The following is a 20,426-nucleotide window of genomic DNA, read 5'->3' on the forward strand; positions in this document are numbered from 1 at the left end:
GACAGAAGACAGTCAGTGTTCACTCTTAATGACTCACACACAGAAGACAGTCTGTGTTCACTCTTGATGACCCACACACAGAAGACAGTCTGTGTTCACTCTTGATGACCCACACACAGAAGACAGTCTGTGTTCACTCTTGATGACCCACACACAGAAGACAGTCTGTGTTCACTCTTGATGACCCACACACAGAAGACAGTCTGTGTTCACTCTTGATGGCCCACACACAGAAGACAGTCTGTGTTCACTCTTGATGACCCACACACAGAAGACAGTCTGTGTTCACTCTTGATGACCCACATAGCCTGGGTCCGTGAGGTCAGTAAACATCAAATAGTTCTTCAACATGGGCGACAGGGGGAGCTGTGCGATGTCTCTGTGACGTGTCTTGCCGAGTGTGAGGCAGCGTGAGATCACCTGGCGACACGTGGACACCAGGCTGCGAGGCGTGCTGCTCATCTGCCGCAGATAGTGAAGTGACTTCTCTGTCAGAACTTTGTCAGTTTTATAGCCATGATTGTCAAATCCATGGAGGTGCTTCATCAGATTTTTGAAAGCACCTCCAAGTTTTTCTGCCATCGATATGAGTTCGTCCGAGAATAATTTCAGCAGGTACAATTGTTCGTCCAAGTGTGTGGTCAGTACGAACAGCTGTCTGTTGGAACACGCTCCTGATTCATACAGCATCTGTGTCACGACAGGCAGGCCTCGCATCACGGCCATCATAAAGGGGCAGTTAAATAGTTCATGGTTGGGAAAACACGATCGATTCCAATTTCTCTCTTCATCGCGAGTGATGTGTGGCTGATGAACGCTAAAGCCCAGCTTGATGCACTCTGCCACCATCCTCTGTGGACAGTCTCTGCACAGCACCGCGTAACACAACGCTGAATGCCTTATCGCTGTCAGTTTTAAGTCGTCCTCAAAAAATGAAAATGTCCCAGCCAAAGGGTCGACTCTCCTGGCAATCAGGTCGTGCAGGATGCCAGGACAGCCAGATAAACACGCGGCATGGAGAGTTGTCTCCCCTTTCTTATTCACACCCTTCCACTGGTCAGCACACCACATGAACGTGGATTGGATCACATCTATCTGACGTGCGTCAATCAGCATGCTTAGTGCTGTCTGTTCGTAATTTGTGCATGCGTCAATCAGCTTGTTACGTGCTGTCCTCTTATACTCGCCTGAAGGAAGATGGATGTCACCGTGGAACTGAATCAACAGCTTCACAAGGTCCCACTGTTTAGCTTCAATCGCCCTGTCCAGCACAGACCGGCCCTCACTGTCCAACAGGTTGGGATCCCCATCTCTCACTGTCAGCTCCTTCACTGCCTCCCAGTCCTCTTTCCTGGCCGCTCTGTGTATCGGTGTGTGGCCGTCATCGTCCTTCATGTTGATGTCAGCGTGGTGACGTTGGCAGTAATCCACCACATCCCACTGGTGCTGCTCAATGGCTTCCAGCAGAGCGGTGTCACGATGTCTGATTCCAGTCTCGTCTTTTTTCTCTACCAGCGGTTTCACTGCCTGCCACACCTCACGTTTGAACGCAAGCTGGAATATGTTCTCCCTTTGTTCGCTGGAAAGAGGACGTTGCAGACTGTTGATACATTGCCACACCACGCTGCCTTCTCTCTCCATCAATGCTCGATGCATCATCTCTGTCCTTCTGTCCTCATTCATCAGACATCTCATCACCATGGCAACGAGTGTCCACTGGCGGTGCTCCATCAAGTCGTTCAGAACCTCCACACACAGGTCATCACTGACGCCTTGGTCCAGCAGCTCTCTACACACAGCCCACTGCCGCTGTCTGACCATGTCACGGAACAGCGAGTCTCGCCGTGTGACGTCAGTCTCCAGTCTCACCAGCTGGATCACTGTCTGCCACGCTTCACTGGACACAGCGGCTTTCAGTGCACGACGCACGTGTTGCAGGTCTGGTTTGTGACGGATGTTGTAGAGAACAACTTGCCACTTTCCTTGCTTCGCTGCGGTCTTCAGTGTCTTCAGCGTGTTTGTTTTCTTCTTCAGAGCTTCCTCAAATTCAGTTAATTGTTCAATTCGTTGTCGACACATCGCTGGCTTAGTCCGTGACTGTCTTGAAGGTCTTGTGTTGGTCAGAAGGTCTTTCATGTGTGATACATCAGCTACGGTGTTCACCATGTGACGAACAAGCTTCCAGTCTGCGTGCATGGCCACACGGTAGAGGACTCCCATCCGCTCGCCTTCATTGAGTCCATGGCCAGCCAGCTTCAAGTAGACGTCCCACCTCTTCTCTCCTTTGGCCTCTCCCAGTGCCCAGAGCCGCTGATCGTCGTACAGTGAGTAGTCTGCCCACCGCTTCACAGCGCCCCACTGTCTCTGGTTGACAGCCGCCTGGAACACCTGCCGCCGATCTTGCTCACACACACAGGACAGACACGCGTGGCGGATAACGTCCCATCTTTTCTCACGCAGCATGATTCTGAGCGCTGCGCTTTGCACGCCGGGAACGACAGGGGTTGTGGTCAGAACCACCAGGACAGCGTCAGTCAGTTGTGTCCATGCCTTGCGTTTGTAGTATTCGCGTGTGAGGTACTTGAGGAAGTGAAACTGAAACAGAGGACTGCTGCTGGAGCCATTTACACCATATCGGGCTTTTTCCTTTATCGCTCCTTTTGGATTGCTTCTTCTGCTACTGTTTTCCGCAGGGCCGCCAGGTTGCAGGTCAGATTCTCCTGCAGGGGGTTCTCGTGTGGCCGTGCTCTGTGTCTTAATCAGTTGTTGGTGAATATCCTCTGTTACCGATCTGGCTTCCTCTGCAGCTGTATGTGACCGACAGTCGACTTCCTTCTCTCGTCCACTCAGCCATATCTCTTTGACAGTGCCTAGCACTGCTTCGCACAGTACTTCACACAGCAGTGTGTTCCAGTCAAGGCGCGCTTTCAGAGAGTACTGTGGATCTGACCACGTGACCAATCTCCACTGGGCAGGTGAAAGCTCTTTAACCCCGTCACAAGGGTTGCTGACCATGTCCCAGAAAACTCTCTCCTTTGGCTCTGAGCAGTCTTTAAAATTGGCCCACGAGTGAAACGTGTCGATCATAAAACGATGCAGCAACATAAAAAACATCCTCCACAATCTTCGCGAGGCCAGTGTTCCTAGTTCTGAACGAATATCGTCATAAACGTAACATCGCAAGACCGTTTGTATCAGACTTTCCTCTGCGAGCATAAATACTGTCACCATAAATTTGCGGTGTTCTACGTCACTGACTTTTCTTTCCAGCACGTATCTCACAGGTTTGAACAGATTTCTTTCTACTAAAGTTGGTAAGACGGCCTGCAACTGGGCAGCATCACAGTGAGGGAGGATGTAACTTATGAGTATGGTAGCATCATCATCATCATCATCATCATCATCATCATCAGGCCAATGATCATCATCATAAGCAGGATTTTCGTAATGTGTACAGGCCTCTTGCACCGCCCATCGTTTCACAGAGTCACTGACGTTTTGCTTCAGAGCCTCTCCAACATTACACCACTGCCGTCCGTTCACCACAGCCTCCAGCACATCGTGCATCTGGTCGTCAGCACAGTGAGCTACAATGTTGAGCAAAGAACAATCCCTGTAACGGAAATCTTCATTAAAGAAACCATGTTCAACATCTTCCCGTGCTTTCTGCACCACCCACCGTTTCTTACAGTCGCTGACACCTCTCTCCAACACTCTAACTGCAGACTGCAACAGATGACGTTCCGCGAGTATTGTCACCACAGAGTCCAGCAGGTCGTCAACACAGTGAGGGAGTATGTCTTCTGCAATACCAATCTTCTTGTTATCAGAGAATAGGAGTTCCCAAGAGCGATATTTAACGTCATACATGCAGTATTGACAGGCTTTACGTACTGCCCACCGTTTCGTGGAGTCACTGACACCACGCCTTAACACCGCCGCTACAGCCAGCCACGCCCGTCGTCCCACCAGCACTGTCAGCACAGAGTCCAGTAGCCGCTCACTGCAGTGAGGGAGCACGTGCTGCACAAAGTCTTCCTCCCTCGCACATTGACATGCTGCGTGGACCAACCACTCGCGTTGTGAGTCACCAACACCCTCTGTTAACATGTCCCCAACTTCCCACCATCTTCCTCCAGCCACAAGGTGTGACACTTCTCTCTCTGATTCGGTTTCCTCGACTGTCGGTATTTGTTCCCCATCCACAGTTTGATTTGTGTAGAATCCCGCTTTTCCGGTTGAGATCTCTGGCACTGTCGTCTCATGGGGCCCTTGCTTTTGCACTTCAAAAATAGCCCACTTAAGATTTCGTCTGAACAAGTGTCTCAGTAAATTATTAATCACTGTGTTCATGTTTTGGTAAATGACAATGCAGAAATTCACTGCAGCGGGATACCCCCTCCATGTTGTTAAATCACTGATATCTTTTATAGATGAATACCTCCTCACACAGGCTGTGAACACAGAGTGTAGCTGATGACTAGCGCAGTGGAAGTGCACACAAAAGTGTTTACGTGTGTCAAGTTCAAAACATATAACCACCAGTACGGAGTGTAAGTGTGACCAGCACGAAGGTAACCCCTCACCTCCAGGCCCCCACACACAGGACGGGTTGTCCATCGCCACTGGTTCCAAAACACCCTCTTCCGTGCGAGAGAATATCTGATACGCAAATGTCTGTTCTTCATATTCAGCTGTAATAAATGTTTCCGCGTGGCTATACATGTTCTCGGTAGCTTTGTGTAACAATGCAGTGATGCCACTCCAGTTCCTGTCGACGATGAGGGAGAGAAGTTTACTGTCCACATGCCGCCCGTCAACTGACCATGTCGACATGTTTTCTTCCACACACTGCAGCAGTTTGTCAACGTCGTTCCATCGACTGTTTGAGATCAAGGACGACATGAAACGGTTCAGGTAATCACGTGTGCAGTGAGGCAGAATGTGTTTTCTTATCAGTTCACATTCAGCTTGTGTGAAAGCTTCCTGCAGCGTCCAGATACAGAGTGTGTCACTGACACCTCGCTGTAACATGTCGCCAACAGCACGCCAAAGTCCCCGAGCCACAACCTGTGCTAGTGAGCAACCAGTCTCCACAGCACTGCAGGCAGGGAGGATACAGACAACCAACTCATCTTCCCCGGCTTCTTGACAAGCTTTTTCAATCGCCCAGCTACGCGTGGTTCCTTGAACTCGTTGAATCACCACACCAACCGCTCGCCACAGACCTCGCTTCACAAGGACCGCTAGCACAGAGTCCTGTTCGGCGTAAGAAAGGCCGCCATCTTGGAGAAGTGTTGATAGGTCCGACCACAGCTCTTTCTGGATGATTTCATTCACATCATGTTCAAAGTCATATCGAGTTTTTTGGTTTGGCGAAGCCATTTTTGCTCGATCTAATGCTTATGTTGTGCTTTACCTTGCTGGTAATTATTATAGGATTTGTAATAAAAAGTAGTAGATTAGATATTTACATCACTTGTGCTGAAAGGTTTGTAAATAGAAGTTTAAACGTCTTTGTTTTGCGCATTGCTTGCGTAGGAACTATTCATGTCACAAAATGTAACTTCCCCGATTGTACCATAATGTGCGCTATCTGCGCAATGGAAAGACAACATCAACAACAAGATATCAAGCTTTAGTCACCCGTCTGGCAAACAGTATTTAGTGTGGTCCACAGAAATGTGAACACATCAGTTCTGTCAAAACAGGGCCAAATCTGTGGATTGTCTTTGCCTTTTTTGTTCACGAGATATACGCTCACAGTAACAAACATCTAAATGTTACGCTTTGTATGACGACACGCCTTGATGTAACACGAACAACGGTCTCTGGATTCCCTGGACAGCACACAGCCCTGGTTTATCAGTCACGGCCGTTGAGTCTGCTGACCTTGACCCACAGAAAGAAGGCGGTGGGATGCTGTCTCTTTCCTGATGCAAGGATCTGACTGTTGTGATGTCGACTTTACCACTAGGTCACCAGGGGGCTCTGTAATTCATCAAGCTGAAAAGAAACATCAGAAAACAATGCAATCAAATGTTCACAAAGGGCAGCATAATTGGGGGGGGGGGGGGGGGGGGGAATGTCAAATTGCCCGACTTGATCGCACCGTGATAGTCCTGGGGAACTTACATCAAGTCTCTTTGACTTCAGATGCGTATTTTTTCTTTCTCCATTTAGTTTTTGCTAGACGTCTTGATATCTAAAGACATTTTGAAGTGCGGTAAGTAAATGCAAAACACGTTCGACAGAGGATTACCTTTCAACTGGATTGTTGCACTTAATCATATGCCAGGATGCTGACATCTGTTTAGTAATTGTCCGTCTGACAGGGTAACACGCAATCCTGGTCTGTGAACCACGTTTTGTATGACATTTTGTGATGTTTTCATTTTTTTTATTTTACGATAATGCAGGTCAGTACAGTCTCATTATTAAATTTTGTACTTTTATTTCTGTGTTATGCATGCATATCGTTGTAAATATGGTTTGCCATTGACTTCCCTTGCAAAGAGATGGCCAAACAACTCACGTGTTGAGGACAGCGAGCAGCAATGACAGCACGAGCTGCACGAGGCAGATGGTTCACCAGCACTGACAACGAAGCCGGCCTGTCCATCGTGTCGAGTTAAGCAGCCTGGGAAGAGAAAAACATTTTATATTTCTGTGACATGGCGACCAGTCACCAATTATAGAGTAAAGTTGTTGTCATTGTCCAGCCTAGTGTTTGTAGTTCATGTTGCCGATCGCTTTATGTTTGTGTAATGTCATTATCTGTTCTAAAATAAATTTTCATAAGCACATGTCCAGCCACGCGCTTAGCCGTCTGTGTCCATGTTCTGACTAGTCTTGAAGAGACGGGTAGCCGCTGGCCTGCAGGTGGTCAGTTGCGTAACTTTTATGGCCAAACCGGGAGTAGCTACCCGTAGGATGTTCTAGCCGTGCCTTTTGACGCGCCCCGATCAAAGCCTCGTTAAGAGGGTGTTAATTGAAATTCCTTTGTCCGATCGGGTGATCGAATAGGCAGGTGATCAGTTGTTTCCCCCCCCCCCCCCTTTGTGCTCCTCCCCCTTCCTCTTGTCTTAGTTTAACCAATGAAACACGGAACCTGCTTAGACTGTCGTGGTTACGGGGGTTACTAAGATGTTGATTGGATGTTTGTGACTCTAGCTAAAGTTTGATTATGTAGGTACATGCTAGGGTGTGGGGGAGAACTTTGAGAACTTCGGAAGTGTGGCTGCAATCTACTGGCCGTATAAAATTTCATCTCACACGGCATCACTGCAGAGCGCCTAGAACTGTACCCACGGAATATGCGCGATATAAGACTCATTGATTGATTGATTGATTGGACGTATTTGGTAGTGTGCTCCACTAACTGACAGGATGTAGTCAACTTTGTTTGTCATCTTCTTCTTCTTCTTCTTCTTCGTTCGTGGGCTGAAACTCCCACGTACACTCGTGGGTTTTTTGCACGAGTGGAATTTCACGTGTATGACCGTTTTTTACCCCGCCATTTAGGCAGCCATACGCCGTTTTCGGAGGAAGCATGCTGGGTATTTTCGTGTTTCTATAACCCACCGAACTCTGACATGGATTACAGGATCTTTTTCGTGCGCACTTGGTCTTGTGATTGCGTGTACACACGGGGGTGTTCGGACACCGAGGAGAGTCTGCACACAAAGTTGACTCTGAGAAATAAATCTCTCGCCGAACGTGGGGACAAACTCACGCTGACAGCGGCCAACTGGATACAAATCCAGCGCGCTACCGACTGAGCTACATCCCCGCCCTGTTTGTCATCATTTTCACAAGTTTTCATTCACAAACATCTGGGAAATAAATCTCATGTTCCCCATGCAATAAATCCCCGGTTACCATAGTTGCAGGAAGCAGGTTATACATGGATAATCAAAAAAGCAAACCCAACAGAAATGCTCGGGGATTCTTCGGCTCTTTTCATTGGCGTTTCCCCAGACCTAAACAGACGACACGACACTGCTTTGCAAAGTTCCAAAAACGAACTGGCAAACTGGCAAAAGTAAACAACAAGTCGCGTAAGACGAAATTACTACATTTAGTCAAGCTGTGGAACTCACAGAATGAAACTGAACGCACTGCATTTTTTCACAAAGACCGTAGTCCGCCGCTTGTGCAAAATGGAGTGAAACTGACGAGCCTGTTCAGCGCGGTGGTGGTTTTGCTGTGCTGCATAGCACGCTTGTCTGTACCTCTCTTCGTTTTAACTTTCTGAGCGTGTTTTTAATCCAAACATATCATATCTATATGTTTTTGGAATCAGGAAGCGACAAGAAATAAGATGACATTGTTTTTAAATCGATTTCGGAAATTTAATTTTAATCATAATTTTTATATTTTTAATTTTCAGAGCTTGCTTTTAATCCAAATATAACATATTTATATGTTTTTGGAATCAGGAAATGATGTAGAATAAGATGAACGTAAATTTGGATCGTTTTATATAAAAATAATTTTAATTACAATTTTCAGATTTTTAATGACCAAAGTCATTAATTATTTTTAAGCCACCAAGCTGAAATGCAATACCGAAGTCCGGCCTTTGTCGAAGATTGCTTTACAAAAATTTCAATCAATTTGATTGAAAAATGAGGGTGTGACAGTGACGCCTCAACTTTTACAAAAAGCCGGATATGACGTCATCAAAAGTATTTATCGAAAAAAAAATGTCCGGGGATATCATTCCCAGGAACTGTCATGTCAAATTTCATAAAGATCGGTCCAGTAGTTTGGTCTGAATCGTTCTACACACACACACGCACAGACAGACACACACACACACACACACACACACACACACACACACACACACACACACATATATGTATATATACACAACGACCCTCGTCTCGATTCCCCCTCTATGTTAAAACATTTAGTCAAAACTTGACTAAATGTAAAAAACAAAACTACTTCATGAAAGGTCATAAATTCATCACAAACAAATGAAACCCAGTGATATGTTTTGTTTTCTTACAAAGTCACGGAGTGCGTGTATCTGTGTTTTGATACACAACGTTCGGAGAAACACGAACGTCAAGTCCATGACACACAAATTTTGACCCGTGCACAAGACGTTGTATCGATAAACGAAGTGCAAATGTGACCCTCCACCACGAAATGAGTCGCATGTCACCTTTGCATGATTTTCATATTTTTACATTTTCCTAAAGAGTTTTTTATGCTCTATCCAGTGGTGAAAACCGTTTTAGAAAAGAGCAAAAACTGTTTGAGTTATAAGCCTGTGACTAAGGTGACCCACACACTGTTACCAGACACTCCCCGGACTTATATTAAGCCTAGCGCAGAACCGCGTAAGGTGACATGCGACTCATTTCGTGGTGGAGGGTCACAAATAAGAAATAATAATAAAAGCAAAGAATATAGCAACAAGATATGCAAACATATAACACAAGAAGGGCAAAGCCCATACGACTCACATGCTTTACACATTTTTCCTACCAAAATACATGTGACCTTGACCCAAGGTCAAGGTCATCCAAGGTCATGCAACACAAAGCTGTTAATTCAAGACATAGGAAGTACAATGGTGCTTATTGGCTCTTTCTACCATGAGATATGGTCACTTTTAGTGGTTCACTACCTTATTTGGGTCACATTTCATAAGGGTCAAAGTGACCTTGACCTTGATCATATGTGACCAAATGTGTCTCATGATGAAAGCATAACATGTGCCCCACATGATTTTTAAGTTTGAAACAGTTATCTTCCATAGTTCAGGGTCAAGGTCACTTCAAAATATGTATACAATCCAACTTTGAAGAGCTCCTGTGACCTTGACCTTGAAGCAAGGTAAACCAAACTGGTATCAAAAGATGGGGCTTACTTTGCCCTATATATCATATATAGGTGAGGTATTCAATCTCAAAAACTTCAGAGAAAATGGGAAAAATGTGAAAAATAGCTGTTTTTTAGGCAACATTTATGGCCCCTGCGACCTTGACCTTGAAGCAAGGTCAAGATGCTATGTATGTTTTTTGGGGCCTTGTCATCATACACCATCTTGCCAAATTTGGTACTGATAGACTGAATAGTGTCCAAGAAATATCCAACGTTAAAGTTTTCCGGACGGACGGACGGACGTCCGGACGGACGTCCGGACGGACGTCCGGACGGACGGACGGACGGACGGACGGACGACTCGGGTGAGTACATAGACTCACTTTTGCTTCGCATGTGAGTCAAAAACCGAGCAAGCAGAATGACAGGTCTAATGAAAAACAAAGAGGCAATGAGTCGGAAACAAGATCGCGATTCTTTCCTTTGCTGCACGACGCAAATCTTCTGTGACCTTTGACCTAACGTAGCTTCCACATTTGATCACTCAGCTTTATATTTACAACAGAAAACCGAGGGGGTGGAATACCGAGATGAACCTACATAACTGTGCATCCTCAAACCTGACATATTTATCCAAATATTTTATGAACTCAAAACACAGAAAGTTGCTTTCACACGCCAGCTTTGATTGCAACAACGTGCTGGGGCCCCAAACCATGTGTTATCAAACCGGAACTCGTGTTTCAAAGCATGGCTCCCTGTGTTGATTTGGCACTTATTTTCTCACTACCAAAATGATGACAAAAACGATGTTTGGTGGTTTGCTGTGACTTGTCGGACCAGCTTTTTTGTCTGTCATCGGGGGGCATATCGACTTTTGTTTCATATTTATTGACCGCGGCCTTCGACGATATGCTCCCCCTCAGACCGCCAAAAGGCTGGTCTGTCAATGTAATGAATGGCGGTTATGGTGTTTATAGTAGAAGGGATATAACTAGTGCTTTTTGTAATACAAAGAGGTTGTCAGGAGTGGTTTAACTTTGAGAGTGGAAACTTTTAACAGTTCAGTAAAATTCCATGGTTAGCTACGGACAGTCAAACTGGGTTCGCGGCACGTGAATTTACAACTGTGCGAGTTGTTCACGTTATAATCGCAACCGCCTGATTTTGTGAGTTGTGATTGTAAACTGCCTGACAATTGAAAGTCATTCGACCTGGGCTCTCGGATGAGAAAACCTGCTCTTGGTTTTGATGTCAACTTTGGAAGAAAACATTTGATCTTGATGTCAACCTTGGAACCGGGAAACATTGCCGGGATGACTTGGACTTTTGTATGGGTGCCGCCATATTGGAAGATGAGGTACTTTGCTAGTTTTGTGTGAACTTGAACATTTCTTTTGTATGCGCGGACATGACTTGTGTACTTGAATAATTTCGGAATCGTATAATTTTCTTGTGCTCGGTTGGTGTGTTTTTGAATATTGTTAGTTGTTACAGTAGGGTGTTATATTTTGTAACAGGCCGCCCCAGTCTGACTTGTGCGGGGTGATGCCAGTGTGGCGAGGGTGCGATGGAGGCCGTAAGGTTGAAGGCTAGCTACATCGTCACCTCTACATAACGTAAAAGTTATGTTTTGTTGATTTGCTTTCTTGTCCTTGTAAATATGTTCTGACGTTGACAATGAATGAGTGAGTTTCACAAGGTCGTGGACAATGAATGAATGAGTTTCAAAAGGTCATGAATTGATTATTGTAAGCAAGAAAGTATTTGAGAATTTGAGGAATGAGTTGATATTTGCTATGTCAGAAACAAACCAATTTGTATGTTCTAATTAAACCATTGGCTATTGTTTGGAAAGAATGAGTTGGTGAAAGACTACAAATTCTTCTAATCTTCTCTCTGCTTTCCTAAACTTCTGAGCGGGAGTCAGATGATTGACTGTGTGTGTGCGTGTGCACATATAAAGAATCTGGAAGGAGATTAATAAGGATAACTACGGATCTTCTTTATTTCAAATCTCTTACAGTCAACAACCCATCAAACATCTTATAATGTTGTGGCTGGTGGCCACCCGGCTTCGGCTGGGTAGGCGAAGATGAGGAGGGAAGCGAACAGAGGAATACAGTTTGCCATGCCAGTTATATCTTCTGCTGTTGTCACATTTGTTGTTGACGGACTGGAGAGAGAAAGACGTGTAATACGGTCTTTGTGTCCGTGAGTGAAAGTCCAGAGAGAGTCCGTAACACATCATCAGAGAAAGCAAAACATCTTGTTTCCAGAACCTTCTACATTTCAGTAGACATCATCAAGACCTGAATCGTTTGAGTGACGTCTGAACAGACACTACCACTGTTGGAACATTTCATGGCAAAATTGGCAATGCAGTTGTTCCCATTGCTATGAAGCAGACTGGAATGATTTTGTCGCATAATGTATACATTTAACGTGAACATGTTTCAAGAATACGGGACAGTTATGTTGTAAAATAAGGATCACATTTAAAAAGGATATTATGTATGCATTTGGGATGTTGAATATCAGTTTGAATGTACTGGAAGTACTCAATAGTTATGCAACTTTTTGATTATTTTGATTTGTTAAATTATTCAAAACCTTTGGAATGAAGAAAAATAAATAAAATGCAAGAATTACCAGATCAAAAATGTTTTTACATGTGTAACAAAAATAACTACTGACGAAGAGGTTCCTACCCGATGTAACGAAAAGCGATCGGGCGCTTTACCAACTGAGCAAATCTGAGCAACACTATTTTGTAGTCCGTCTCCAAAATGCATTGAAAAATCGCCGAAATGCGCTTGCGTCATTGCATGAAAGGATTTCCATACCCAGAACGCCATTTTTGTTTTGTTATTTGAAGAATTTAGTTCAAGACGACGACGCTCTATACATTATGGGCAATTCATTTTATAAAGGGAAGCAGGTGGTTGATAATGGCCGTCGACAGATTCAATGCAGTGGGATGTTAACTTGTAGATAATATACCTAAGTAAACATGAACTCAGCAAAATATATAAGTAAAAGCACACACCTACACACACACACACACACACACACACACACACACACGCACGCACGCACACACACACACACACACACACACACACACACACACACACACACACACACATTCAAAGCAAACACAACATTAATGTCTTCTCTATTTCAGTCTCTGGATGTCAACATTTTTCCTTAAAGACAGCTGTTTGTAGGTCAGTCAATCTTAGGGAACGGGAATTCCCGATATCCCGAACATTGCAAAGGCTTTGGCCCTTCGGCCCTTATCTTTCAACATGCACATGATAGTACAGTGTCATCCTGAACTCAGGTCAAAATGAGTTCGGCTCATTCTCTCCCTGACCGGACGCGACAGTCCTACGCGAATCTATCAAAACTAGGAATACAGAGTTATCTCCCATATGTTTTTTGCGAGCATGATCTAAATTTGAGATCAGTGTTCGCGAGACGAAAATGATTGCAGATTGGCCGACTTCGACAGTGATCTATCTCCGTTCTGTTCTTCACAGTTATGATAAAGACATCGTTCTAAGGTCAAAACAAGTCGAAATTTTGGGACTGCTGCCGGAAGGAGACCGTAATATATGGTTGCATCACTGCAGAAAAAAATCGTCTGCTTCAGCGAACGCCGAAACCAAACGTGACACTTTTGCCATATTTAGAATTGTTTGCACAGTAAATACAGCCGCGAAAAAATAGCTCCCTTGAAACTGTCTTACAAATCAATTCCTTTGTAATTTAAAAATTACACAACACCATGAAAAATCATTATCGACGATCGCGAATCTGCTTATATCAATAATAGCCTACATTACAAAAAGCTCTGAATATGTAAAAACAGTAACACATGGCAGGCAGGGGTATACATTTTGGAAACTTCTCCAGGTTTCCTTACGAACACTGTGTGAAAAAAGAAAGCACGTCTACTCACCCCAGTGGCCATGATGTGACGGTGACGCTGTCAGCTTTGTACCTGGAGGTCGTTCTGTGGACAAGGCTGTCACGTGACTGACAGGTGTCTGAGTCAGTCCCGCAATCAGTCCCACAGTCAGTCATGCAGTCAGTCAGTCCTGCAGTCTGTCAGTGTTGTAGTCAGACAGTCCTACGCGGGGAAGAGCTTCCTCCTCTGATCTAACAGGATGTACGTGTACACTGCCTCAACTACAGCCTACAGCCGCTGCGAGCTACACGTCTCGCGCACACAGCGTGGCCAATACAACACTACACAAAGAGGCAGAGCCCACTGAGTTATATTCAATCAATCAATCAATATGAGGCTTATATCGCGCGTATTCCGTGGGTACAGTTCTAAGCGCAGGGATTTTTTTTTTTTAATGCAATTTATATTCAATCAATCAATGACGCTTATATCGCGCATATTCCGTGGGTACAGTTCTAGGCGCTCTGCAGTGATGCCGTGTGAGATGAAATTTTATACGGCCAGTAGATTGCAGCCATTTCGGCGCATATTTACCTTTCACGGCCTATTATTCCAAGTCACACGGGTATAGGTAGACAATTATTAACTGTGCCTAAGCAATTTTGCCAGGAAAGACCCTTTTGTCAATCGTGGGATCTTTAACGTGCACACCCAATGTAGTGTACACGGGGGGAGGGTTCGGACACCGAAGAGAGTCTGCACACAAAGTTGACTCTGAAATAAATTTCCGCCGAACCTGGGATCGAACTCACGCTGACAGCGGCCAACTGAATACAAATCCAGCGCGCTACCAACTGAGCTATATCCCCGCCCAAGGCGGAGGGATTTATTTATGCCGTGTGAGATGGAATTTTTTGACACAATACATAACGCATTCACATCGGCCAGCAGATCGCAGCCATTTCGGCGCATATCCTACTGTTCACGGCCTATTATTCCAAGAGTCACAAGGGTATTTTGGTGGACATTTTTATCTATGCCGATACAATTTTGCCAGGAAAGACCCTTTTGTCAATCGTGGGATCTTTAACGTGCACACCCCAATGTAGTGTACACGAAGGGACCTCGGTTTTTCGTCTCATCCGAAAGACTAGCACTTGAACCCACCACCTAGGTTAGGAAAGGGGGGAGAAAATTGCTAACGCCCTGACCCAGGGTCGAACTTGCAACCTCTCGCTTCCGAGCGCAAGTGCGTTACCACTCGGCCACCCAGTCGTATTATAGAAAACTCAGTGGCGGACTGGAGCCTAACCAGGAAAAGTATGACACTGACTTGGCGCTTCAAAGTTAAACACAATGTTATGGGCGGTTCTGGTGAGTGCCCCTTCTTTCTTTCGGCTGGTATCTGGCGCAACCTCATGGTAAGATCACACGAGAAAGGAAAAAAAACCTTGCATTGGTCCCAAATAGCATATTGGTTTGGTAACAGTTCGTGTGTAAGTCGTGCATTCTATACGGTAACAAGACAATGGTCGGTTCTGGTGAGGTTATTCCCCTTCTTTCTTTCGGCTGGTACTTGGCGCCACCTCGCTGCAAGATCACGGGAGTTGTCTCGAGTTATCACCCCAGAAGCACTCATTGCTGTTGCCTTCATGTGTGTTTTTTAAACAAGAATAATATTCAATGATTTTGACTTGTCATTATGTATACTGGTGTATTTCGACTTAAAATATAATACAGAACAATGCAAACTAGTGTAACACAATACAAAACAAAACAATACTGTTTAATTCAAATAACACAATACAAGACAATACAATGCAATACAATACGATGCAAAACATTACAATACAATACAATACAATACAATACAATACAATAATATTTTATCATTTCAACCAAGGAAATTACATTGTGGCTGACAATTTAACATAATGAACACATCATTATAATGAATTATTTCACACACACACACACGCGCGCGCGCGCGCATACAAACACACACACACACACACACACACACGCACACACACATACGTGCACACACACATACGTGCACACACGCACGCACGCACGCACGCACACACACACACACACACACACACACACACACACACATACACACACACACACATTCACACTGAAACATGCAAAAAGGTCGAGAAGTATGGGCATGTAAGTCTCAAAAATAAGCATATTATTCAAATGAAAGAATGAATAATGAAGGTGAAGAAAGAATCTGGATTATCACTAAGAATGGGATTTCTCACAAAACACGCTAACCAGACGAACACAATCACTTGCTCTGGGTAGATCATTGATTTGACCTTTGCTTTGAATATAAAAGACTTTTACTTTAACTTTTAAAAAGTTGACAGGTTTTGCATCTTATGGATTTTCGTCGATTTCTAAAGAGTATATTATACGTTATTTGCGTGTTTGACCAAAATATGACATTTTACACAGATCGAGACAGTCATTGTTCTCCGAGACCGCGCTAGCGGTCAAGGTGAACAATGACTGTCGAGATCTGTGTAAAATGTCATATTTTGGTCAAACACGCAAATAACATTTATTTATTCCCCCCTCTGCTTCTTTACCTCTGTAAACTTGTAGAGCTAGTTATTTTTCGATAATGACCCAGCAACCAAACAAATAACGAGCCAGCAACAGCCTGAATCCTCGATAGTGCAATGGGTTGAGAAGCTGTTCTGTTTTGGTACTACTTTTGCGACTGAAAAGTTCCGAACGCTCTATACGTACGAAATATACATCTCTGGAGCAAACAATACAAACATACCGCATTTAAATTAACAACTACAGGCCTGAACACATGAATCTCCATATAAAATCCATGAGTTAGGTTGTTTTCTGAATCTAGATCTGCCGTGCACACACCGTTCATCACAAGCAAATTCCCAAGGCAAGTAACTCATACTCTTGCCGACAAGAGTAGTTCCCCTTCTTTTGACGCAGTTTCTTCGACAACACTGACTGCAATCCGACGGTCAGTTTTCAACAATATTTCATTTTATAAACAGATCACACGCAACCAAATGCACACATCTCATCAATTTAAACAACATAAAGCGGTTTCATACACTATTTTCCCCAGAAAACTGAACTTCATACAGTAATTAACGTTGGAACACGGGTGCAAAAGTTCGTCTGCTAGTCCCATTTGACGAAAGAACATTATGCTAAACGATACTAAAACATAAACAGAACACACAATATCTGCCTTTACCGCAACAGCAGAATAACAGCATATCTGTGTACTTGATTTTAGTCTAAAACAGGGAAACTGACAAGAAGTGTTAACAGAATGGAATGATTTGCACAGAACTATACAACCGCGCATTAATCGATCGCCTGCGCAGGTTGACTGGTTGAGTGATTCGGATTCGATCAAACTTTCGCACAAAAACTCCTGTTTTCTTTGAATAACTGAAGAAAGGAGGAATAAAGAGGTTACACACCTCGTCTCAGTGATTATTAAAAATAATGGTCTCAGTTCGCGGTCATGAAAAAGCTCGCTGAAGCTCGCATTTTTCATGATCCGCCAACTTCGACCATTATTTTTAATAATCACTGAGACTCGGCATGTAACCTCTACGTATCGATCGAATTCCTTTCAGGTACTATGAATTTGTTGTTGTTTTGACGATTGAACGAGCACACACACACTGACATGTATGGAACACGAAGAGGGTCAAATGCTCGAGCAAGTACTCGCGCATTTACTCGAGCACTTTCGAAACTGCTCGAGTAAATGCGCGAGTACTTTTGAATCGGAGATTCCCGAGTTGTACCGAAGTCATTGGTTGGGTTTATTGAAAACTTGACCCGGAAAATTTACTGAAACGACGCATCTGTAGTCGTCATGGAGGCGGGAAGGGCGGTCGCTGGGATTATTAACGATCGCATCAGGGAATTGGCGGACAGACCTACTGGGATGGTCGATCGGTAAGTATCAGTGTACTTTTAAATTCAAATTGTTAACTTTTTTGGCTTTGGCTCGCCTCGGCTCATGTGCACGGTGTCTCAAGAGGTCGCTCGCATGGCAACGTTATATGCCAAAAAGATGACTGTTCCGCGACAAGTTTTTGCTTTACCCGCTCGTTACTTCTCGGAAATACGCGAGAAAGTACTCGCGCATTTAAATGCGCGAGTACTTTGAAAGTGCTCGAGCAGTTCTGAAAGTGCGCGAGCAGTTTGAAACTGCTCGAGCATTTTCAAAAGTGCTCGCGCATTTCCTCGAGCAGTTTCGAAAGTGCGCGAGCATTTTCAGAAGTACTCGCGCATTTACTCGAGCAGTTTCGAAAGTGCTCGAGTAAATGCGCGAGTACTTGCTCGAGCATTTGACCCTCTTCGTGTTCCATAGACATGACATGCAATCAAACACATTTGCTTCATATTTGGGTGCTTCAGGTTGACCGAAACTTCCAAGGAACTACAAAACACACGTCATGTACTGACTTTGTTGTTGTTTTGACATTGAACAGCACACACACATGCAATCAAACACATGACGTACGTGTGTTTTGTAGTTCCTTTAAAGTTTCGGTCAACCTGAAACGCCAAATTATAAAGTTTTGTCAGCCTCTGACGTCACATGACTCAAAGAAGGGAAATCCAATCTCCAATCGATACATTACGTTTTTGTCCGGTCGGTTTTTTGGGTAACTTCTTTGAGCGTCGGTCACGTAATCCCTGTTAAAGATATCTTCGATCCAAAAAGTGTGCCAGATTGTCAAGTGGACAAGTTTAAAGGAAATAACACGGGACCTAATGCTTTAGTGCGGGTGCAATATGTGTCGCAATCATTTTTCGCTGAGCTAAAATAAGGCGAAACGGGCGCTCTGTCTTTCCTTCCTTTTAATTACCCTCGTGCCCAACAGAGACTAGTTCAGTCTGTATCAAATGACCCTCGTGCCCAACAGAGACTAGTTCAGTCTGTATCAAATGACCCTCGTGCCCAACAGAGACTAGTTCAGTCTGTATATGTTCTCTAGCAGGTGTTCAATGAGTAGATTTCTGGTGTTCATCGAGAACTGAACACCGGTAATCTGGCCTATCACAGAATCTGTTACATTCTAAACCCGTCTTGATTGATGTTCAATGTAAAGATTAAGTCGTGTTAAATGCCGTTCACTTTTCCATATATTTCTTCTTGTTTTGTTTATTCATACAGAATACTACAGGTTCCTGTCTGCCGGTACTTGTGATGACGAAAGGCGCCGAAACAGCTTGACGGGAACCACTCTGTCATCTTTGCCACTCGAGTCGTGTCATAGTGTAGTTTAGGAAAACCAAACGTGAAGGTGTTGTTAAACACGGCGGACGACAGTACATATATTCATTCCATCAGCTATCGAAAACCCTGCCCGCCTGGGCTGGCCAAACTTTGGCTGTACTTTGACCAACCTCATTTACATGAGATGCACACTTGTGAAGCGATGGTTTATTTTTCACTTATGATGATAATAATAATGCATAATATTTCTATAGCGCATGTATCCAGGGTTTAACCCTGCTCAAGGCGCTGTACAATAAAAAAAACTACGACAACATCAGTAACAATTATTTAACGTGCAATCACACACATATCAATGAATAACCAATTGCTCAATAAAACATTAGGCCAAAAAAAAAATAGGTCTGTTTACGGTAACATAGGCCAAAAAAATAGGGTCGGTAGGTCGGGATTGTTTTTTTTTTTTTTTTTTTTTTTCCCAAAAACCATATTTTTACGTTATTTTGCAAAAAAAACAAGATTTTTTTTTTTTCCCCAAATGCCAAAAAAAAGTCTAGGGTCGCGCGAAAAAACTAGGGTCGGTCGGGTTACCGTAAACAGACCTATTTTTTTTTTTTGCCTTAGGGAGGTTTAGAAACTGCGTCCCTATCAGCTACGTCACCTACCAGGACACCTATCTCACATGCGGGTCGCGCTGCGTGTGGTGATTAGGTACGTATTCACGTAGCAAACCCTTCCATACGTCAGCGCAACGTATGTCAGATTTTATCAAGTCCAACCATCCGAGAAGGGTGTAATGATGCTCAATATTTTCTGGAATATTTCCTTCACGCTTCAGTCCATATTTCATAATTCTGGTTTGTATACATCGTAGTCGTCGATGTGTCAAAAGTGTGACCCCACGAACGACAAGGCGCTGAGACTTACGTCGCGTATCCTTCTGTAGGCCGGGCCTGTTGAGTCAGTGTGCCGCTCGCCTCGATTCACTTCGAAAAACAGACACAGAAAGCAAAATACCGCTCGTTCAAATGTATTTTGTAGTTAAATCTGTTCAGTGGAATGAATTCAATCCCGACGGTAGAAAAAATAATGAAAAAGCTCCCCTATAATGGGTTTTAGTGCAAATGTGTCGGTGTCTCGATAATACGTGAACACTGTGACCTTCTTTTTGACAACTTCTGAGCGTTAGATACCACGTTACGTGCATACTACACCCCTATCACTGCGGGTATTCCAACTGTCGATCGCTGTGCGTGCTTCTGATACGGGCGTGATCACGAAAAAACAAAAACAAAAGTTTTTATACGTGAAGGCAACGTATCTCATATTACTTTAAAATCTAAATATGAACCATTCAAATAAAGTATGAGACCTTTTCTTACAGCATTTCCCTATATCCTGGCGCATAAA

General features: G+C 44.1%; 1 protein-coding gene and 1 long non-coding RNA gene across 2 annotated transcripts in view; one reads left to right on the forward strand and one right to left on the reverse strand.

Moving 5' to 3' along the window:
- LOC138971904 (aldo-keto reductase family 1 member A1-like) overlaps positions 1-20,426 on the forward strand; it is a 94,050-nt gene that overhangs the window by 13,544 nt on the left and 60,080 nt on the right. The gene's annotated exons all lie outside the window — the stretch shown is intronic.
- On the reverse strand, positions 5,594-14,002 carry LOC138971906 (uncharacterized). The gene is made up of 3 exons (XR_011457421.1): positions 13,811-14,002; positions 6,536-6,640; positions 5,594-6,006 (listed from the first exon to the last, which is right to left on the reverse strand). It is a non-coding gene; the product is annotated as an uncharacterized lncRNA (long non-coding RNA).

The sequence above is a fragment of the Littorina saxatilis genome, linkage group LG7, assembly GCF_037325665.1.
Source record: "Littorina saxatilis isolate snail1 linkage group LG7, US_GU_Lsax_2.0, whole genome shotgun sequence".
Taxonomy (NCBI): domain Eukaryota; kingdom Metazoa; phylum Mollusca; class Gastropoda; order Littorinimorpha; family Littorinidae; genus Littorina; species Littorina saxatilis.